General features: G+C 37.0%; 1 long non-coding RNA gene across 8 annotated transcripts in view; it reads left to right on the top strand.

Moving 5' to 3' along the window:
- LOC110207493 (uncharacterized) overlaps window positions 1–19,928 on the top strand; it is a 69,944-nt gene that overhangs the window by 21,963 nt on the left and 28,053 nt on the right. For 5 of the 8 annotated variants that reach the window (XR_013484746.1, XR_013484749.1, XR_013484747.1 and 2 more), the window contains one exon: window positions 16,237–16,358. The exons of the other annotated variants lie outside the window; for them this stretch is intronic. This is a non-coding gene — a long non-coding RNA (uncharacterized LOC110207493). The remainder of the gene's footprint in view (window positions 1–16,236; window positions 16,359–19,928) is intronic. 8 annotated transcript variants of the gene reach the window in all.

The raw sequence follows: 19,928 nt of genomic DNA, 5'->3' as shown, positions 1-19,928 counted from the left end.
GTTCTTGTAATGTGAATATTATCCATGCCAGTGATAATAGAATGTTACAGCTGACATTCTGTTCCATTCCTTCACCTAGAATAGCCAGCCTCCTCACTGAACTTTTCCCTCTGTGCATGGTGGCTACCCACACCTGTGTAACATTAGTGTTACCATTATTTTAAGACTGAGAAAAGAAGAAGTCATAGGGTCTTTCCAACCCTCTTATTTTACAGAATAATGAACCAACAAATATTTATTAAGTTTCTACTATGTGTTAACACTGTATGTGACACTGGAGATAAAAAGACAAAAATGAAATAGTACCTGCCATCAAGGAGCTTATATTCTAAGAGAAGAAAGAACACATACGTATTTAAGTACATCCCAAAGAAATATAATATGAATACAAGATAGTTTAAGGAGGGAGGATACTAGAAGTTGTTGATGGGGGGATGGAAATCAGGAAAGGCTTCATATGGAAGGTGATGCTTGAATTATCTTAAAGGAAATAAAAAATTCTACATGGTGGAGGTGAGGAGAGAGTACATTCTATGCATAGGGTGTAGCTAGGACAAAGACATGGAAATGGGGGATGGAGAATCATGTATAAACAACAGCAGAAAGACCAGTTTGGCTAGACTGTGGAGTTCAGGAAGGAGAATAATCTATAATGAGTCAAGAAAGGTAGGTTGGGACAAGGTTATAAAGGGCTTTAAAAGCCAAACAGGGAATATTATATTTTATCTTAGAGGCAATAGGAATGTATTGAGTAGGGGAATGACATGGTAAGACCTATACTTTTGGCAGCTATGTGGAAGATAGATTGGAGTGGGGAGAGTATCGAGGCAGAGAGAACAATTAGGAGGTTATTGTAATAGTACAGGTGAGATTTGATGAAGGGCTGAATTAACACTGTGGCCATGTAAGTAGTGAGAAAGGGACATAGCCAAGATATGTTATGGAGGTTGAAATGGCAAGATTTGGCAAATTATTTGATATGTGAAATAAAGCAGATTAAAGCCAAGGTTTCAAGCATAGGAGACTGGAAAGATAATGATGCCCTCAACAGAAATAAGGAAGCTTGAAAGAGGAGAGAGTTTTGGCAGAAAGAAAATGATTTCAGTTTTGGATAGGTCGAGTTTGAGATGTCTATGGCACATCCAATGTGGAATATCCAACAGAGAATTGGTGATTTGGGACTGGAATTCAGCAGAGAGACCAGAGATGGATATGTAGCCATGGTAGTCATTTCTGCACAGGAGCCAATAAGTAAATCTGGGAGAGCTGATGATATCACAAATTGGGAGAGTGGAGAGAGAAGAGAAATGACTTCAGGACAGATCACTGAATTGTACTCATAGTCAGTAGGAGTAATGTGGATGATGAGAAAGCCTTCAGAGGAAATGGAGAAGAGGAGAGGTAGAAGAACCAGCTACGTAGAACCCAGAAAAGAAAGAATACCCGGGAGAATAGTGTAGTTAGTCAGATGTGTCAATTGAGTTCATTGGCACCTTTGTAGAACGCAGTTTCAGTTGAATGAGGAGGTAGAAAGACAAATCTTAAAAGAGTTTAGAAGTGACTAAAAGAAGAGGAAATACAGGTAACAGGTGCACACAGCTTTTTCTACAAGTTTGACTGAATAAGGAAGGAGAATTATAGGATGAGAGCTTGAGGGAATAGTAGGTTCCTATTTGACATAGCTACTCAATCACATTTGTCTTACAGCCACTTCCCCAGTCAGTCCCCCACCCAAAGCTCAGCTTCTCCTTAAAACAGGGTGGGGAAAGATAGTTTCAGAGTGAGGGTCATTGTACTTTTTCTGATGATAACAATTATGCTCATTCTTTTGTCCTATACATCATTGGTAATAACGTTGCATGCTACTCATTCTCACCATTCACCTCTCTGTTGTCTTCTAGGTGACCTATAACTTCAATTATTTGGAGACTCTGGTGTGCTAAAATTTATATTGATATGGAATCACCAAAGCCTTTGTTTTAGGGAGAAACTAGAGGTCATTAAAAATACAGTACAGTTGCTAAGTGCAATAATATAGCCTACTTGTCTTCTAGTCAATTCTTAGCTCAGTTCATTGTCTATCCAAGATATGTGTACTGATTGACCAAACACTGTAGTTGTCCATTTGATTGTGCTTCATAGTCTGAACAAAATACATTCTTCATCCATTTGGTTTTTATGTGTGAAGAAATAGATTGAATGCCTTAGAGTTCCATAATATTCCAGGACTTAGAGCAAAAGAGAAATGAGATTTACAAACAGAAGCATCTGGCAAACCTCATGGTCTCTAGGAAATCTCTGTTCAATTTGTAGCTTGTACTACACATCCTACAGTCATGAATATCTTTGACAATCCTACAGCTTCTTGTTTTATGCCTCATATGATATTGATAATCAGAACATTGTCAAACAAAGTTATCTTTGTTCTTACATCTTCCAAGGAATCTTAAATGATTTTGACATATTCAGGGATGACACTTTATACAAAAGACTTTAAAGTGGTATTTTACTCTGCTAAGTCAAGTGCTTTTTTTTAATAGACATCAAACAATAGCCCTAGTGAGATCTCGTATTCTTTGCCCCTTTTAGACTCTGTGAGAGTCAATATGGATATCATATAGAATATTGTGAAGGCCAGCCTGTTAACTTCTCATACCTTTCCAAAAGACATCCTAAATATGTATGTAGATTATTCTCATATAGATTTTACAGAGATGGGAAAGATGGGTTTATGAGTCCATAGGTATTAATATCCTCTAGATAACTTTTTAATTTTTAATATTTTAAAATTACTATTTGTTTTTAATATTCTTTTCTTTTTAAAATTTTGAGTTCCCAGTTCTCTCCCTCACCCCCGGTTCTCTCCCACACTCTGAGAAGGTAAACAATATGATATCAATTATACATGTGTGAAATTATACAAAATATACTTCCATATTAGCCATATCACAAAAAAGGAAAAAAAATTAAGCAAAAAATTATACTTTAGTCTACATTCTGAGTTCATCAGTTCTCTCTGTGGAGATGGATAGCAATTTTTCATAATGAATCCTTTGGATTGCCTTGGAACATTGTATTGCTCAGAGTAGCCAACTCCTTCACAACTGATCATCATTACAAATCTTCTGTTACTGTGCACAGTGATCTCCTGGTTCTTCTCATTTTGCTTTGCATCAGTTCATATAAGTCTTGCCATGTTTTTTATGAAATCACCCCCTTCATCATTTCTTATAGCAAAATAGTACTCTATCACAATCATATGCCACAACTTGTTCAGTCTTTCTCCAGTTGATGAGTATCCCTTCAATTACTAATTCTTCGTCTCCACAAAAAGAGCTGCTATAGATATTTTTATACATATACATCATTTTCCTTTTTCTTCGATCTCTTTAGGACACAGACCCAGTAGTAGTATTGCTGGTTGAAAGGGTATGCAGTTTTATAGCCCTTTGGGCATAGTTTCAGATTGTTCTCCAGAATAGTTGGATCAGTTTACTACTACATCAACAATTCATAATGTACCTACTTTCTGTCATCCCTCCAGCATTTGTCATTTCTGAAAGGTGTGAGGTGGTACCTCAGGCTTGTTTCAATTTTCATTTTTCTAATCAATAGGAATTTAGAACATTTTTTCACATAACTATAGATATTGATTTCTTCTGGAGACTACCTGTTCATATCCTTTAGCCATTTATTAAATTGGGACTTTTTTTATATTTTAATAAATTTTTATTTTTATAAATTTGACTCAGTTCCCTCATATTTGAGAAATGAGACCTTTATCAGAGAAACTTGCTGTAAATTTTTTTGATACTACTTTATTGTTTATGGCAAAATGTAGTTTCTCTGAATATCTCTCTTAATTAGGTCATGATTGCTACCCTTGCCTTTTTTACTTCAGCTGAAGCCTAATAGATTCTTCTCCAGCCTATTATTTTAACTCTGTATGTGTCTTTCTGTTTTAAGTGTCTCTCGTTTACAGCGTAATTTTGAATTCTAGTTTTCTAATCCATTCTGCTATCCACTTCTGTTTTATGGGTTAGTTCATTCCAATCACATTCACAGTTATGACTACCAATTGTGTATTTCCCTCCATCTTATTTTCTTCTGTTTTCTCTCTTTTTATCCTCTTCAAAAATATGTTTTGCTTCTGACCAGTGACTCCCTTAATCCACCTTCCTCTTTGTCACCTCGCTTCCCATATCTCTTATACCCCTTTTCTCTTATTTCCCTATTGGGTAAGATAGATTTGTATAGCCAACTAAGTATGTAGTGTTTTCCCAATTTGAATCAATCCCAAGGAGAGTGAGGTTCGAGCATTGCCTGCCACCCTGACCCATTTTCCCCTCAACTATAAAAGCTCTTTGAACACCTCTTTTATGTGTGATAATTTTCCCCATTTTACATCTTCCTTTTCCCTTCTCCCAGGGCATCCTTCTTTCTCACGCATTCACTTTTTTTTGTAAGATCATTCCAACATAATTTATTTATACCCGTGCCCTATTTCTATGTAGACTGCTTCTATATGCCCTAATAATGATAATGTTCTTAGGAGTTACATGTATCAAAACAGTTTACCTTCATTGAATCCTTTATTATTATTCTTTCAATATTTATTATGAATATTCTTTCATATTCCTTATCATTATTATTTCATACTTTCAAAAAGTACCTTTTTATGCTTCTCTTCAATCTTCTGTTTAAATGTCAGATTTTCTGGTCAGCTCTGATCTTTTCATTAGGCATGCTTGGAAGCCCTCTATTTCATTAAATATCAGTTTTTCCCCATGAAGGATTATACTCAGTTTTTTTGGGTAAGTTATTCGTTGTCATACTCCTAGATCCTTTGCCTTCCAAAATGTTATATTCTATTGCTCTCTGCTCCTTTAATGTGGAAGCTGCTAAATCTTGTGTGACACTGACTGTAACTCCACAGAATTTGAGTTGTTTCTTAATGATTGCTTACAGTAGTTTTTCCTTGACTTCAGAGCTCTAGAATTTGGCTATAATATTCCAGGGAGTTTTCATTTTGGGTTCTCTTTCAGGAGGTGACTGGCAGATCCTTTCAATTTCCATTCTACCCTCTGGATCTAAGATATTGGGATAGTGTTTCTTGATAACTTCTTGAAATATGATGGCCAGGCTCTTTTTTTTTTTTTTATCAGGTAGTCAGATAATTCTTAAATGATCTCTCCTTGATCTATTTATCATGTCAGTTATTTTTTCAATGAGATATTTCACATTCTTCTATTTTTTTCATTCTTTTGACTTTGTTTTATTGTTTCTTGAAGTCTCATGGAGTCATTAGCTTTCACTTGCCTAATTCTAATTTTTAAGGAATTAGTCTCTTCAGTGAGCTTTTTTTAAAACCTTTTTTTTCATTTGGCCAATTCTTATTTTTAAGAAGTTCTTTTCTTCAGTGAATTTTTGTGCCTCTTTTAACTTTAGGCTAATTCTCTTTTTTAAGGTTTTCAGTGGGGTTTTTTTTTGTGCCTCTTTTACCAAGATGTTAATTATCTTTTCATAAATTTCTTACATTGTTCTCATTTCTTTTCCCAATTTTTTATCTCCCACTCATATCTTTCTTTAACTCTTCCAGGAATTTTTCTGGACTTGAGTCCAATTAATATTTTGCTTTGAGGCTTTTCTTGTGTCTGTTTTCTTTATTTTTTTTCTTCTAAGTTTATGTCTTGGTTTTCCCTGCCACTGTAGTAGCTTTTTGTGATCAAGTTCTTTTTGTTGTTATTGTTATTTGCTCATTTTCCAGCCTATTTCTTGACTTTGAACTTTATGTTAAAATTGGGCTTCACTCACCTTGGGGTGGGAAGGCATTGTCTCAAGATTCAGGATTTTTTATACTGCTGTTTTCAGAGCTAGCTCTGGGGGGGTCTGCAAATTTTCAGTGCTTCTAAGATGGTGTTATCCTAGGAGAAGTGTAGTTACCACTCTCCTAGTCTGTGCTCTAGTCTTTACCTAGGAAAGGCTGTTGCTCCCCTGTAGCCTCAAGTACTGGTGCTACTCTAGACCTTACAACAGTGATCAGGGTCCCTTACCACACCTAGAACTATGACCTAGGGCTGCTTATGGGCAATAGAATTGCCAATCAATGCCAGACGCAGCCAGTACCAACAGAGGGTCCCTTGTAATCTCTTTCTAACCAGTTGTCTGGTCCCCTTACCATCTCTGGGCTAAGAGTTCTTGATGCTGCATCTGCTGCTACTACTGCTGCTGCTATTTTCACAGGTGTCTCCAAGGCCCACCACTGGTACTTCTACCATGCTCAAGTTCTAAGCCTGCAGCTACCCCAGTATCACAGACCTCTTCTGCCAACGTCCTAAGTTGTCTTAGGCTGGAAAAATGTCTCTCTCTGAACTTTTTTTGACTCTGCTGCTCAATAATTTGATTTGGGATATTATTTTAAAGTTATTTGGAGTGGGATGTTGGGAGAGTTCAGCTGGGTCCTGGTCTGTACTCTACCCAACTTTTTAAATTTTTTGATAGAACTAAAGTCTGATTTCAAAAATATGGTATTTCCCTCTTTCTTGAGAACTATTTTGTCAGAACTCTTAAAATGGCATTACCTCCAATGCAGACTTTTTCTGCGTATACTTAGTATAGTCCAGATATCATTCTATTTTAGTGTTCTTATGTGCTTATTCCACTTTCTTTTTTTTTTCTTTTGGCTTTTAGGCAGTTGGGGTTAAGTGACTTGCCCAAGGTCACACAGCTAGTAAGTGTCAAGTGTTTTTGTCTGAGGCCGGATTTGAACTCAGGTCCTCCTGACTTCAGGGCTGGTGCTCTATCCACTGCACCACCTAGCTGCCCCCTTATTCCACTTTCTTAATGAGCACATTGGAAATTGTGAGGTTAGAGCCCAAATATTGTAGTTTCACTCTCACTGATGGAGATGAGAGTTTATTTTTAAAATCTTGGCAGATCTTTTCCATGTTTTTTTATCTGTTTCCTCCTTCTATTTTCATCATCATATAGCTGAGTCTCTTGCCAATCTTTTTATTTTGTAATGTTTATGATATCTTCCTCTGTCTTCTTTGCATAGAAATCTCTTATGATTAAAGTATATGTTGATTTAATTTGGAGAGACATCAAATTATTCATAGAATTTCTCTACCTCTTCATTCTCTACAACAGCTGTTGGCCAATAGGCTATAATTATCTTCATGGTGGATTTTATTTTTATTAACTATTATTATATTAAATATTTATCATGAACACTATAATCTGAATTGCCAGTTGTCTGTCTTATTATGTGAGATGGTAAATTCCTTCCCCTTCCTCCTCCTTTCCTCCCCAGTATATTTCTCTTTCCCACCCATTTCTCATTTTCATCCGAACAGAACCAAATCATCTTAGGCCCTGGGTTTATGTTATTTAGCTCCCTTTGTAACCTTTGAATACAAGCATATTTGCTTCTTCTATCTTCTTCTATCCCCCACTAGGAGATAAAAATTCTTCATTATATATTCCCTCCTAATTGAACAAATGTGTATATCTGTCTATTTTTCTTTTGATGACTACATTTGCATTTTAAAGTTTCTACTCAGTCTGGCCTTTTCATCCAGAAAGGTTGCAAGTCTTCTGCTTCATGAAAAGTTCATTTTTTTTTATTCTGTAGTATTATACTCAGTTTTGCCTGATGAGTTATTCTTGGTTATAAGCCTTTATCTTTTGCCTTTTAGAATATCATATTCCCAGCTTTCTTTTCTTTATAGGGGAAGCAGTCAAATCTTGAGTGATCCTTACTGTGGTTCTTTGGTACCCAAACTCTATTTTTTTTTTGGAGGTCACTTGCAGTATTTTTTTCCCTTTAACTTATAAACTCTGTGTTTTTGTTATTATTTTCTGGGGAATTCTCATTTTGGAGTTTCTTTCAGGAAATGAGATTCTATTTTCACTTTGTTCCCTCATTCTAGTAGATCTGGGAAGTTTTTGAAATATTTCTTGAAATATGACATCTGGAGTTCTGAGGGAGGGGGGTCATGATTCTCAAGTAGTCCGATTATTCCTAGATTAATTCTCTTTGTCCTGATTCCTTTCTTTTTTTTTTCCAATTTTGTTTTTAATATTTCTTCTCATCTCATGGAGTAATTGCTTTTTGCTTGTTTCATTCTAATTTTCAGGGAGTTCAATTCTTGGATTAGGGTTATCGTCCTCTCTTCTAAGCTACTAATTCTCCTTTCCATTTTTCCTCCATTATTTTCTTTACCATCACATTTTGAATTTCTCATTGAATTTCTTTCAAGTTATCCCATAGTCTTTGTGGCCAGGACATTAATTTCTTTGAGTCTCTATTTGGATTTGTTGTAGAGTTAATCTTTTCTTCTGGGATTATGTTTTAGGCTTTCATCAGTTCATAATATTTCTTCATTTTGTTTACTTTTATCTCCAGCCCTAGTTTCTGGATTAGGGCTTTGCGTTTTGTCTTACAGCCTTAGATGGTCTGGGCAGGCCCCACATGGTCCTGGTTGTGGTAACTAGTGGTAGACCTGACCTTCTTCAGGAATTCTTGGGCTTTGGACCAGTCTCCTGGTGGCTCAATTGGTTCAACTTTGCTTTGAACCTTGGCTCCTGCTTTTTCTCCTTCTTACATGGTTCTAAACCTGGAGCTGGTTTTGTCTCTTGCTAGAATCCAGTCAGATACCAATGAGATAGTGTTGCCTGTGCTGGTAGCAGGCCTCCTGTGACCCTTTTTATATCTGTGGCTTCCTTGCATAGACTGCCTGGGCTATCTGGTACTGGGCTGCTTGGGCTTGGCTGCTCCTCTGGCCCTGTCCTGTGCTCTATCTGAGCTGTTTGCTCACTGCATCCTTTCTAGCCTCAGAACTTCCTCAGGGTTCTGGCAGTATTTGTTCTGGTTTGTTGTGGTTTATTTGGTTGGTTGGTTTTGCCATTCTGGGCTGGATGTAGCAGTTTATAACAGTTTCTCTTTTGATTTTTTTCTGTCATTATTCCTTTTTGTGCATCTTTAGAGCTTTACTGGGATGTTTGTTGAGAATCAGGGCTCCTCTATCATGCTGACATCTACTCAATGCCTTCATTCTATAGAAAAGGAAACTAAGACCCCAGAAAGGGAAAGTGACTTGTTTATAGTAACAGAGGAAGGTTCATTCATCAATTACTGAAATTGGGACTGAGCTGAAGTGGAGTCAAATGGAGCTCAAATCTCAAAAAATCATATGCTGTTAGAACTGGATGGAACTTTAGAGACCACCTCGTCTAATCCCCTTAACTTACAGGAGAGGAAATAGAGGCCCAATGTGAGAGCAGGGATTAGATCATAGGTCTCATTACTTCTAGTCCAGTCTTCTCTATTTAGACAAATTGTCAAAATCTGACTGTCTAAGATACTTCAAAGCTCCCGCAGTGGTACCAGAGTTTCTGAAACACCAGCTGCTGGTTTTATGATTCATTACGAACAGTGTGTGGTATACCCTCACTCCTTCTTGGTTGAAGGGCCCCAAGTTCACCCACTCCAGGGAGTATCCATAACTGAGCAGCTTTCTACAGGGGGAGCAGGAGTTTAGACCTAATCCAGACAGCTATAGGGTATGGTTTGTCAGAAAAAACAGTCAGGGATGTGCTGCAGCCTGCTCAGATCACCCCAGGAGAGCTGACTGTTAAATTTTCAGTGTGAGCATTTACACCATGCTACACACAAATCAGAGCTTAGCTTATTGTTTTATTGATTATCTAGATTTAAGAAAATGATGAAGATACCCTTTGACCTAAGTAATACCACTACTAGGTCTGCATCCCAAAAGAGATAAAAAACAAAAAAGAAAGGTACCGATATGTACAAAAATATTTATAGCAGCTCTTTTCTGGGGGCAAAGAATTAGAAATTGAGGGGAGGCCCATCAATTGGAGAATGGCTGAACAAGTTGTAGTATGCAATTATGATGGAATATGATTGTATTATGAGAAATGATGAGCAGGATGCTCTCAGAAAAACCTGGAAAGACTTACACGTACTGATGCAAAGTGAAATGTACTGTGTATAAAGTAACACCAATATTGTAAGTTGATTGGCTGTGAATAACTTAGCTATTCTGTGTAATACAATGATCCAAGACCACTCTGAAGGACTTATGATGAAAAATGCTATCTATCCCCAGAGAAACAACTGATGGTGTCTGAATACAGCTTGAAGCATACAGTTTGTTACACTTTTTAAAATTTTTCTTGAGTTTTTTTGTCTGGTTTTTTTCCCTCACAATACAACTGTTATGGATATGTTTGCATGACTACACATGTATAACCCATATCGAACTGCTTGCCTTCTTAATGAGGAAGAGGTGGGGAGGGAGGAAGGGAGAGAATTTGGAGCTCAAAGTTTTAAAAATGAATGTTAAAAATTGTTTTTACATGTAATTAGGGAAAAATAAAATACTAAATTTAAAAGTAATTTCAAAAAGAAAATGATGAAGAAAATATTAGTAATGCAGCTTAAACTTAAAAATGAGTCCTGCCTTTCAGAGTCAGTTGTTATTTACCAGGATACACATGTTACAGTCCATCCACCCACTTGCCTCTGCCAGCACTGAAGGAAACAATCTGCTAGCCCAGGCCAGTCATGACCTCTACCCACTCTTCTGTCTTTCACCTGGGAACCTCTCAAGACAGAGGTGGAACCATAGCTAAGTTGCTCCCTTGGTGAGCATCACGCCCTGACACAGCTCTTCCAATACCATCACTAAACAGCCTTGTCACAGTTCTGACCTGGAATTTGTCCTTGCCTTCTTCTTCAGGGGCATGTAAGTTCTTTCTAGTCCTCTAACTTTTTTAGCCTGGGACAAATTTCCCACTCTATAACAAGACCTTGGTGACCCTACTCCGGTTTCAAGTCTTCATTTAGCTACAACTTTCTTTTATTTTCTGATTTCTTTAATATTGACGATGTCAAGGATGAGATGTAGTAGTGAGGGAATAGCAGGAGGCACAGATTAAAAAAAACATGTAAAATATAGATTAAAAAATGCCAAGATGTAATCCATTTCCTCTACATGTTGGTCACAACACAAAGCTCAATAAATCAATCAGCAAGCATTTATTAAGTGCCTGCTGCATGTCAGGTGTTGTGCTAGGCACTAAGAATATAAAAACAAAGAATGAAAAAAATTGATTTTTAAAAATATTTTTATTTAAATTTTTGATTTCCAAATTCTATCCCTGCCTCCCTTACCTCCTCCCTGAGATGGTAAGCAATCAGATATATGTTATATATATGCAATTATGTATAACATTTCCATATTAGTCATTTTGTACAAGAAGACCCAAATAAAAGAAAAAAATGAAAGAAAGTTAAAAACAGCATGCTTCAATTTGTATTTAATCAGTATCAGTTCTTTGTCTGGAGGCAGATAGTATACTTCATCATTTGTCCTTTGGGATTGTCCTAGATCATTGTATTGCTGAGAATAGCTAAGTTATTCACAGTTCTTCATCAAACAATGTTCTCTGATTTCTGTTCACTTCACTGTGCATCAGTTCATGTAAGCCTTTGCAGGTTTTTCTGAAATCATCCTACTTGTCATTTCTTACAGCACAATAATATTCCATTACAATCATATACCACAGCTTGTTTAGCCATTCCCCAATCGATAGGCATCCCTTTGATTTCATATGCTTAGCCACTGCAAAAAGAGCTGCTATAAATATTTTGGTACAAACTGGTCCTTTTCCCTTTTGTCGGATGTCTTTGGGATATAGACCTAGCAGTGGTATTGTTGGATCAAAGGGTATGCACAGCTTTATAGCCCTTTGGGCATAGTTCCAAATTGCTTTCCAGAATGGTTGGATCAGTTCACAACTCCACCAACAATGCGCTAGTGTCCCAGTTTTCCCATATCTTCTCCAACATCCAACATTTCCCTTTTTTGTCATATTAGCCAATCTTATTAGGTGTGAGGTAGTACTTCAGAGTTGTTTTAATTTGCATTTCTCTAATCAATAATGATTTAGAGCATTTTTTTCATGTGACCATAAACAGTTTTGGTTTCTTTGTCTGAAAACTGCCTGTTCATATCCTTTGACCATTTATCAACTGAGGAATGACTTATATTCTTATAAATCTGACTCAGTTCTCTATATATTTTAGAAATGGGGCATTTATCAGAGATACTTGTTACAAATGTTCCTCCCTTCCAGTTTTCTGCTTTCCATATAATTTTGGTTGCATTGGTTTTGTTTGTGCAAAAACTTTTTAATTTTATATAATCAGAATTATGTATTTTACATTTAGTAATGCTCTCTGTATCTTCTTTGGTCCTAAATTTTTCCCTTATCCATAAATCTGACAGATAAACTATTCCATGATCTCTTAATTTGCTTATGGTATCATCCTGTATGTATAAATCATGTACTCATTTTGACCTTATTGTGGTATAGAGTGTGAGGTGTTGGTCTATACCTAATTTTTGCCATACTATTTTCCAGTTTTCCCAGCAGTTTTTGTCACATAATGAGTTTTTGTTCCAAAATCTTGGATCTTTGGGTTTGCCATATACTAGATTACTATGGTTGTTTACTGTGGTATAATTTGTACCTAATCTATTCCACTGATCCACCACTTTATTTCTTGGCCAGTACTAGACTGTTTAGATAATTACTGTTTTGTAATACAGTTTGAGATCTGGTATGGCTAGACCACCTTCTTTTGCATTTTTTTCATTGATTCCCTTGATATTCTTTACCTTTTGTTCTTCTAGATGAATTTTACTATTTTTTCTAGCTCTATAAAATAATTTTTGATAGTTAGGTATGACACTGAATGAATAGATTAATTTAAATAGAATTGTTATTTTTATTTATTGGCTCAGCTTTCTCATGAGCAATTTTCCAATTTTTAAAAATTTAATATTTTTAAAAATTTAAATGTAATTAATTGGATTTAATTTAATTAATTTAAATTAAATATTTTCCAGTTGTTTAGATTTGACTTTATTTATGTGAAAAGTGTTTTGTAGTTATGTTCATGTAGTTCCTGGTTTTGTCTTAGCAGGTAGACTGCCAAGTATTTTATATTGTCTACAGCTATTTTAACTGGAATTTCTCTATCTCTTGCTGCTAGACTTTTTTTTTTGTAATATATAGAAATGCTGATGATTTATGTGGGTTTATTTTGTATCCTGCAACTTTGATAAAGTTATTAATAATTTCAAGTAGTTTTTAGTTGATTCTGTGGGATTTTCTAAGTATAGCATATAATCTGTAAAGAGTGATAATTTTGTTTTCTCATTGCCTATTCTAATTCCTTTAATTTCTCTTTCTTCCTTTATTGCTATAGCTCACATTTCTAGTACAATATTAAATAATAGAGGTAATAATGGGCATCCTTGCTTCACCCCTGATTGTATTGGGAAGGCTTCTAACTTATTCCCATTACAGATAATGCTTGCTGATAGTTTTAGATAAATAGTACCTGTCATTTTAAGGTAAGTTCCATTTATTCCCATGCTCTCTAGTGTTTTTAATAGGAATGGTTTCTGTACTTTGTCAGAGGCTTTCTCTGTTACTGATATGGTCAATTATGCTGATAGTTTTCCTAGTATTGAACCAGTCCTGTATTCCTACTATAAATCCTACCTGGTCATAGTGTATGATCCTTGTGATATATTGCTGTAATCTTTTTTTTTTTAAGATTCATTAATTTATTTATGTTTAGTTTTCAACATTCACTTCCACAAGATTTTGAGTTCCAAATTTTCTCCCCATTTCATCCCTCCCCCAACCCCAAGATGGCATGCATTCTGAATACCCTTTCCCTAATCTGCCCTCCCTTCTATCTACCTCCCCACTTCTCTTATCCCCTTCCTCTTCTGTTTTCCTGTAGGGCAGGATAGGTTTCTATACCCTATTGCCTATATATCTTATTTCCCAGTTGCATGTGAAAACAATTTTTTAACATTTGTTTTTAAAACTTTGGGCTCCAAGATTTTTCCTTCCTCCCTCCCCACCCACTATCATTGAGAAGGCAAACAACTCGATACAGGTTATACTTGTGTAGTCATGCAAAACACTTCCATAGTAGTCATGCTGTGGGAAACTATTTCCCTTCATCCTACCCTGTCCCTGGTTTATTCTATTTTCTATTTTGATCCTGTCCCTCCTCAGAAGTGTTTGCTTCTGATTACCCCCTCCTCCAAACTGCCCTCCCCTCTGTCATCCCCCTGCCCGCTCTCTTATCCTCTTCCTCCCTGTTTTCCTGTAGGGTTAGATAACTTTCCATACCCAATTGAGTGTGTATGTTATTTCCTCCTTAAGCCAAATCCTATGAGAATAAGATTCACTCATTCCCTCTCACCTTCCCCCACTTCCCCTCCACTGTAAAAGCCTTTTCTTGTCTGTTTTATGTGAGATAATTTACCTCATTCTACCTCTCCCCTCTCTCTTTCTCCCAGTACAATCCTCTCTCCCCCCTTAATTTTATTCTGCAGATAACATCCATTCATCTTCAACTCAACCTGTGCCCTCTACCTATTAATCTATCTATATATATAAATTTTTTCCCCTCCAACTACCCTCATACTGACAAAGGTCTCAATCATCTTTCCGTGTAGGAATGTAAATAGTTCAACCTTAATAAATCCCTTATGATTTCTCTTTCCTGTTTACCTCTTCATGTTTCTCTTGAGTCTTGTATTTGAAGGTCAGATTTTCTATTCAGCTCTAGTCTTTTCATCAAGAATGCTTGAAGTCCTGTATTTCACTGAATGTCCATTTTTCCACCTGAAGGATTATACTCAGTTTTGCTGGGTGAGTAATTCTTGGTTGTAATGCTATCTCCTTTGACCTCTGGAATATTATATTCCAAGCCCTATGGTCCCTTAATATAGAAGCTGCTAAATTTTGTGTTACCCTGATTATGTTTCCATAGTACTTAAATTGTTTCTTTCTGGCTACTTGAAATATTTTTTCCTTGACCTGGGAACTCTGGAATTGGGCTACAATATTCCTAGGAGTTTTCCTTTGGGGTTCTCTTTCTGGAGGTGATCAGTGGATTCTGGTTCTAGAATTTCAGGGCAGTTTTCCGTAATAATTTCTTGAAAGATGATGTCTAGGCTCTTTTTTTTGATCATGGCTTTCAGATAGTCGATTAATTTTTAAATTATCTCTCCTCGATCTATTTTCTAGGTCAGTTGTTTTTCCAATGAGATATTTCACATTGTCTTTTATTTTTTCTTTCTTTTAGTTTTGTTTTACACTGTCTTGATTTCTCATAAAGTCACTAGCTTCCAATTGCTCCATTCTAATTTAAAGAAGTATTTTCTACTTTTGGACTTCCTTTTCCATTTGGACAATTCTGCTCTTGAAGGAATTCTTCTTCTCATTGGCTTTTTGGACCTCTTTTGCCATTTGGGTTGGTCTATTTTTTAAGGTGTTATTTTCTTCAGTATTTTTTTGAGTCTCCTTTAGCAAGCTGTTGACTAGTTTTTCATGATTTTCTTGCATCATGATCATTTCTTTTCCCAGTTTTTCCTATACTTCTCTTACTTGCTTCTCAAAATCCTTTTTGAGCTCTTCCATGGCTTGGGACTGATTCACATTTTTCTTGGAGGCTTTGGATGTAGGAGCTTGGACTTTGTTGTCTTCTTCTGGTTGTATGTTTCAATCTTCTTTGTCACCAAAGAAAGATTCTGTGGTCTGACTTTTTTGTGAAGTTTGCTCATCTTTCCAGCCAATTACTTGAGTTATAAACTCTTTGTTAAGGTAGGGGTCTGCTTCCAGTGTGGAGAATGTACTATCCCAAGCTTCAGGGGGTTTGTGCAGCCATTTTCAGAAATACTTCTAGGGACCTGTAAGTTTTCAGTTCTTCCAAGGTGGTATGATCAAGGGAGAGGTGTTTACTCCTTTCCTGGCCTGTGCTCTGGTCTGTGAGTGACCACAAGCACTCTTTTCTACCTTGGAACTGTGAGGCAGATTCTCTCTCCATGGAACCTCCACCATGCCAGCACTTCTCCTTGCCCCAGGATTGCCACCTAGAACTGTGACCCAGATCCAAGCACAGGCAAAGCAAGAGAACCCTGCCTCAGCACCAGCAAAGAGATCCCTGCAATCCTCTTCTGATTAGCCACCTGATTCCTCCTTAGTCTGTGGGCCAAGAGGTCCAGACGCAGCCACCACCCACGGGTTGCACTGGGACTGGGACCTAGCTTCTCCCTAACCCCATGGCCATAGACTTTTCCTACTGACCTTCTAACTTGTCTCTGGCATTTGTAGGTTGAAAAGTCTAGAAACCTCCACAGCTGCCTTTGATTCAGTTTCCCGGGGCCAGCTCCAGGTTCACCAATGCCTACTTTTTGCCTGCATGCCCACACTGAACTGCATTTCTCTACCAGCCGGTACGATAGATCTTTCTAATCAACCATTTACATTGTCTTGGGCTGGAAATTTGTTTCCCTCTGTCTTTTTGTGGGTTCTACTGCTCTAGAATTTGTTTACAGCCATTTTTTACAGGTATCTGGAGGGGTTTGAGGGAGAGCTCAAGCAAGTCACTGCTTTTACTTCACCATCTTCGCTCCATCTCCCCTGCTGTAATCTTTTAGCAAGTATTTTTATTTGAAATTTTTGCATAAATATTTATTAGGGCATGCTCCCTTCCCACGCCACTGAGACAGACCTTTCCTGCTGTGCTGGTAAGCTGCTTTCCTGCCCCTAGATCAATTCTATGGTGGCTTTTTAGTTGTTTGGGGGGAAATTTGGGAGGGCTTCAGAGGGTTTCTTCCAAACTCTGCCATCTTGGCTCATCATATGAGAAATTCATATTTTTAAGGAGCTTACTTTTAATGAGGAAAACAAGAGGTAAAGACATACAGCATAAATGTAAAGAGAATAACTACAAATAAATTCAGAGTTGCTAAATAAAAAGAAGTAAAGGAGAAAGGGCGCTAACAATTGGAGAGAATGAAGAAAGGATCCATATAGCAGGTGGTGCTGGAGCTAAGTCTTGAGAGAATAGAGGGATTCTGTGAGGTAGAAGGGTAGAGGAATTGTATCCCCCATATGTGAAATCACCAGATTATGAACAGCTCAGCTAATGTTTATCACTAGTCTCGAAACTATGTGATTCTTGGCACACTCTGCTTTCTTTTCTACCTATGGCCACCAAATCTGCAGAGGCTGAAGGAGTCTCCATAGTGTTCAGAAACAGTGCTAGACAGTGGCTTGAGCTCTGGAGATGGCTTTGATGGTGTTAGGAAGACCCGGGTTTGAATATCTTTTTATAAACTTACCAACAGCTCTATCACTGAGCATGTTCAGTAAGTTCTCTGAGCTTCAGTATCCTCATCCTTAAAATGGAGATAATGAAAGAAACTGTTTCACAAGATTGGGTAAGGATTAAGTGAGTTAATGCTCTTAAATCACTTAGTAAACGTTAAAGCTTTATATAAATGTGAGCTATAGTAAGGGAGCCATTTATATTTTTTCTTTCTTTTGTGGGTTCCCCCAGACAATGAATTCATCCCCAAGTGATGAGCTCTTTGCCCTGAGTTAAGCTGGACCTCAGAAAACCGAGGTAGTCCTCAATAACTCTAATAATATCAGGCAGTAAATAATCCTTTCCTTTCTGAATCAGGACTGGGCTATAGGGAGCCTGTGAAAGTTGGGTTGTATAGAATACCCTCCATTTACACTTTAATAACTTCATATACTGATCTGGCACTGATGAGAAATCCATTGCAGGAAAATAGCAACATCTGTTTCAATTATGAAGTAGAGCACACTCTTCTACAATCCCCTTGACTGTGCTGACTGGCTCCCCCATGAGGCAGCGGTGACCTCTCCTTCATAATTATTCACTAGCTAGATCACATTTTTATTATTGTTTAGCACTCTGAATGCCACTATACAAAATACTGCTTTCTTATAACTAAAGAGTAATTTATGAAAAATGAGAGAACAGCTTCACTCAAAAATAAGGTGACCATTTGTCAATCAGCAGAAGTTTTACAGATGTATTCATATTAATTTTCTGGCAGATCTGCCTCCTACAAATGATGTAAGAGAAACCATCTCAGTTAGTGACTAATTCTCTTGGAGCTTGGGAGTTCAGTGAACCAATAATGAGAGGATAGTGGTACCTTGTTAAAAACTTTGTAGGCTAGAGGGAGACATCCAGGTGCTACTCCATTTCTCTGGTTTTGTAAGTCATTTTTCTTACCTTTTTTTTATCCATGTGAAATCTGATGATTGGGTCTGAAAGAAGGGAGGGGCTAAAGAAATGAGTTGCAGGCTGAAGCAGCCTGTGTCACTTACTCTGTGTTAGACGGAACCCACTCGACACTAGGGTTTGTTCTGACAGCTACAGCAACAATGAGAAGAATTCCCAGGTAAGACAAACAATTCTGCAGATCCTTTTACTTCTTCCTCATTGCTGCAGACTAAAGAAGCCCAGCCGGAAACTGATATAAAATGGTATGACATATGTCAAAGAAACATCCTGATCGGAAATATGATCATTACAGATCACATGCAATTGGGCTGCATAGTCACCCCAAGCAGAAGAATCATAAATAATTTCTGCATAATTCAGGCTGGGGCAGCTGTTTTCTCAGGCTGGGTTGGGGCCTGCCACTGTGCTGTCAACAAATTATCTTACTAACTTTGCAGTTTGGATTCACTCACATAACATGGATTCCAGACGTATAAGCTAATAGGTACAGCCAGCCCCACACAAATCATCAGATTAATATCACAACCAAGTTGGTTTCCAGCCATTTTCGTGCTGCATAATTCATGTGTTGTGTACACCTTGACTTTATTATGATTCACACATACTTCAAGTCTATGGGTACACATAGGTACTGCTCTTCACCCATACCCATTCTGTGTAATTGGCCAAACCTCTGATCACCTATTACCAATCATATCCCCCAAATTTTATGTCATTCAAAGTTTTGTAACCTTCCCTGATCCCAACAAAAAATTATGATGCCTTCCTATGCCAAACATAACCCGGACACTAACAGAGGTTTTTTTTTTTTAATTCACATGGAGTGTATGTGATTATAGATATACATGCACAAACCCACATCTATACAAGGTAACAATTGATTTGGGGCTCAGCGAATAATGCATATTTGGTATGGGGGGGTTATATGTGCCCTTGTAGAATGTAGGACTCATAGAATTCTTGGGCAGAAATCAAGGATATCTAGTTCGCTTAAAATGATACATTTTAAAATGTGTATCATTTTGAAATGATACAACCAGCTGATCATCAGAAGAATCATTACATTTATTTAATAAACATATTATGCAGTTTGAAAATGGATATGGTATGGCTTCATTATATTAATCAATCAATAAATATTAAGTTTATATAATTGATGTGTGCCAGTATCTCAGAGGTAAGTAGATTTTACATTTAGAATCAGTGAAAAATAGTTTACATGGCTACAATCTTACAATTCTGTTCTATAATTCTAAAGTGATACAATTCTATGATTCATTGCTATGGTGTGCAAAGTAGAATCATAGAGTGTCAGACCTGGAAGGGATAGCCATAGCTTATCTATATTTTCCAGATGAAGAAACTGAGAGCTATTAAAGTTATATGATTTGGTGGAGCTCATGTAGCCATAACAAAACTGGACTAGACCCCAGTCTCTCAATTCTGAGACTAGTACATTTCCCATTGCACAATACATATTTATATATGCTTTTTTCCATTGTATAACAATATGTCAAACACATATTTATAAAATATATGGAGAGACAGAGGTACAGGAAGACGGAGTAGAGAGGCACATACACAGAATGAGGATGAATATATCTTATCACTGACCACCCCAGAGATTTACTCTACTTAACAGGTGGAACAGAAGATAAATGGATTAGCCAGGTGAATAGAACTGTATTAAAAAAGACTTTCTGAAAAAAATCAATCCTCCAGAGAAGATTTGGGAAAA

Source organism: Phascolarctos cinereus, unplaced genomic scaffold, assembly GCF_003287225.1.
Source record: "Phascolarctos cinereus isolate Bilbo 61053 unplaced genomic scaffold, phaCin_HiC Scaffold_2;HRSCAF=192, whole genome shotgun sequence".
NCBI lineage: Eukaryota > Metazoa > Chordata > Mammalia > Diprotodontia > Phascolarctidae > Phascolarctos > Phascolarctos cinereus.
The sequence above is the reverse complement of the archived record's forward strand: the minus strand, read 5'-3'. Positions and strand labels throughout refer to the sequence as shown.